Below are 4,341 nucleotides of genomic sequence, written 5' to 3' on the forward strand. Positions count from 1 at the left end.
TATAGAGGCATGTTCTGATAAACTTGTTATATCTCTTAGTAGAGCTTATATCCTCAGGATCAAGGTTGAGGACATGAAGGATACATGTTGAGGAGGATGTGGCTAAGTTCACTCATCATAATATTGAATGTATGAAAGATATTCAAGTTATAAGGCAAAAGATTAAGGTTATCGCTAAGTGTAGTGTGTTCTTAATATGGTCCTATAATGATTAATTGAGAAGGTCTAATAGCTGACTCAGTGAATTTTTTTATGGACTTGGTATAAAGGAAGGATATTTTTCTTTATCAAAATATGGAATGTGAATTGTGAATGCTTGAAAAGTTGTAGAGAGTGTGAAATGCGAAGTTGAGCAGTGTAGTGTGGAAGTGAAGGAAACTTTATTGTCAGGGTTTTGCTGAGTGATTCAAGGTTTGGTATTTGGAACCAAGGTTTTTGATGTGGTCTACAAGGTCTAATAGTAATTGGTCCAGTTGACAAGATAGAGGAAAGAACAAGAAAAGAAGAAAATAGCAATAAACTACTTGCTTGAGTAGTGAGCTCTTTTTGTAGTTGAAATTGCATGTTTGGGTAGTGGACTTATCTTGCTTATATTGTACCACAACTCCTAATAGGGTTGAAATATCCTAACAGGGATAAAAAGTCTCCTAATAGGAACTCATTGTACTAAATCTTGTAATAGACTCCTAATAGGATCCATCCTCTAACAAGGAATATTTATATTAGTACATCATCTCGTGGGCATTATTCCCACCGAGGTTTTCCCTCTAATCAAGGGTTTCCCTAAACAACATATCTGGTGTAATTTTTTATGTGCATCTTTGCATGGTTGTTATTACTTTGGTTAAATGGTTAAGTATGTTTAAAGAAGATAAGTGTTTTAACTGTTAGATAACTAATTCACCACCCCCCCCTCCCCGCCACTCTTAGTTATCTTGGTGGACTATTGTTTCTAACATTGGTGTCATTTTGGTGCTTCCTCACACCGTGATGCTTTCTCAATGCTCTAAAGCCTAGGAGTGTTAGATGTTTCCTAGTGTTTCCATTCTGGCATTTCTTCACATTGTGGAGTCTTTGTGAGGCTCCAAAGCCCAAAATTGCATGACAACCATTGGATCTAGATCATCTTAGAGTCTCCTCATTGCATCTTAGCCATCCACTAGAAATAAAGCTCATCTCAATCGATGACTACATTTTAATCTATCATTGAGGGAGATTCTCTTGCATCTCAGTTGTTCACCTCGAAGGGAAGATCTTCATCGATGATAGTGACTTAATCTTTCATTGGGGAGATTCCCTCACCATTTGGGTCATCTATTTTGAAGGGAAGGTCTTTATCAACAACCAACATTCAATTTTGAGGAAATTAGATTCCCCCAATGGTCAACCTTGCATTTTTTGAGTGAATCAACTCCTTGTGGCCATTTTCACACCATCAAGGCCATTTCTTCAATGCCCAATGACATCTTGGGCCTCATTGGCACAACACCATTGCACTCTATGCCTCTTTAATGCATATAATGATCAAATATTTGGTAATTTGATCCTTTTTATGACTAGATGCATTTTTTTTTCCTGCCTTTCACTTTCAACATCAAATTGCACTTCATGGTCATATTTCACTTTGATTCTTCAGTTATTGCTCTCCTCTGCAACTCAAATCCATCTTGGTTGGGGTTTGAACTCAATGTAAACATAAGAGCTATTCCTAAACTCTATAAAGGTAAGTTATAAATATTTCTTAGGGCTTCTTCTCTGCTTGCATTTTGCAGCAGCATTATGCTCTACAACTTTTGCCTTCCATTAATAAATAGCTCTACTTCTTTCTTTTATCTAGTGCATGTGTATGCCTTGTGGTGAATGTTTATTTTCTTCTTTTCTTGATTCATATGTTGTGTTAAGTCTGTTAGCAATGGTTGCATAGTGAAATATCTTTCCTTTCAACACTTCAATAAGCTCCAAACTTGGATGTTGTCCCTTAGGAAGTAGAATAGAGTTGAGATTAGTGTATTTTTGGTTTTCATTAATGTTTTGTGCAGCCATAGGAAGAGATTGTAACCATAATTCTATCTTGGTGCATCACCCCCTTTCCCTTTTTGCAATTTTTTTCAATTTCCTTCTCCCTTTTCCTACCAAGTTATAGTCTAGGTGCACCCTGATAGTAAGGAAGTCGGCCTTCTCTAGAGATTCAACCTCATAGCACAAGTCCCACACTTGGAGGTTGTTTCCATGTTACACAAGGTCGCTTGAGGATCATACCTCAAGAAAGGATGCAAACTTTGGTGTCAATAGGAACATGACATTTTTCTTTGATTATTGTTTGCGAAGTGTTTTCTATTGCAATCAATTGGACTTTTATATTGGAGTGTCTGTACATAAGCACCTTCATATATATAATTAGCATTATATGGTGACAACTTATTTTGTCACACTATCGCTTGGATTATTATGTGCCACACATACCTTGACTCCAAATATTTGTTCATAAGTTGAATTAGAAAACATTCCTTGTCTATTGCTCATACAACTAAAATTTGGGTCATCTCAATTTAATTATACCTAGATGTTTTTCAAGCTTGAAATATTAAAATAATTGTAAGAAATATTTTTGTCATCCTAGTTTAATTATACCATGATGCTTGTGTCCTCTTACAACAATAAAGAGCTCAATGATGATACAAAATCATATTACCTTGGATGAATATGCTTTTAGTGTTGTATTTATAGTTGCATTTATGTATTAATTCTCTTTTGCATTTCATCCATGGTCGTCACATTTTTAGATGAGGTTCTTTTTATAGATTATTGGATCATTATTCTAAGTCTTCTAATTCTTCCATTAGGTCTTTTAGGGAGAGACATGGTTTTTATTATTATGATTGAAGCTATTGGATAAAAATAAAAATAAAAATTTCATTCCATATTGTATTCCATGATTAGAATATCCATTTACCTCTTAAAATTATCCATATCCATTTACATTTTATCATAGGTCATCATCATAATTATTTTTCTTGGAGTTCATGAAACATTTTTTATTTTAAGGTATCATTTAGAAATCATACAGATCATATTACATTCCATTCATGTTCATTTATTCAATTAATCAAAATTTAGTGGTTCATTTCATGTCATACATGTAGAAATTCATTCATAAATTGAAATCATTCTTAATTTATCAATATGGTATAATAAGAATTCATACATGGCAAAAATAATTGCATTGATGTATCATTTAGAAACTATCATGTATCGTCTAGAAAAATGCATACAATAGATCATCCATAATATGTCACACAACACATCCATAAGAGAAAGATAGAAACATCACATCATATCACATAAGTGTATAACATCATAGGAGAACATTAACACATACATATAGCTTCCAATGCAATCATTTCATAACACATCCTACACAATCAAGTGTTAGTGTCCATCATATTTATACATCATAAAAATGTCCATATCATCATAAAAAATAAACTGTATGTCCATCACATAATTTCCATGCATGACATTAAAAAATAACATACAATCAAAATGTTTAATAGCTAATGATATCACATGATAATAACATTTCTCAAAATACATAGTCAATCAAAATACATGGTGCCTGTTAAAAGTGTATACAAAAATTTTAACTAGCACTGCCACCTAACTATGTATGTCTCTCTTTACGGAGTGGGATAGATGGTCCTACAATCTTGGCCCTATCAGTATCTCCACCTGCATCTATTTTTCTATTAGTCTCAGGCCTAGGTCGTTTTGAGGCCACATCCCCACTCTCTCCATGTGTCTTGGCTAAAGATCTACCTACATAGGATCTCTTTATAAAACTCCCAATCCACTGATCCTTAGGAATGAATCGTTGATATGCCTCTCTCTAATAGGTAATCTTCCTATCAGCTCTTGGCATCAATCTCATGTTCTATGTGTTGGGACCAAAGGTCTGGGCCCCCTTCATCTTCTCTACTAGAGTCTCAATTGTCTCTAATCTCTCAAGTGCCCTATCTTTCTCACTAAGTGCCTCTATTAACTATTCCTCCAAATGCTCTATCCTCCATTCTAACTATGAAAACTTTTCAGCCTCTCTCTCTATCTATCTTTGAAAACTCCTTTATAACCCTATTTATGTCAACCTGCTATGGTCCACGTATCTAAAAATAGGGGTAACACTATCCAAAATCCATATCCTATGGAAAATCCTATGTTGGATCCTCCTATCTAGGCCTCTCTGCCTCCTTTCCATGTCTTGCTACTCTAGGTATCTAAACAAGAGGACAAGGAGCTAGTCTCAATCCTCTACCTCCTCTAACTATACATCTACCACATGTTCAA

Source organism: Cupressus sempervirens, chromosome 1 (genome assembly GCF_028749045.1).
Source record: "Cupressus sempervirens isolate cs-2001-9-10 chromosome 1, ASM2874904v1, whole genome shotgun sequence".
NCBI classification, from domain to species: domain Eukaryota; kingdom Viridiplantae; phylum Streptophyta; class Pinopsida; order Cupressales; family Cupressaceae; genus Cupressus; species Cupressus sempervirens.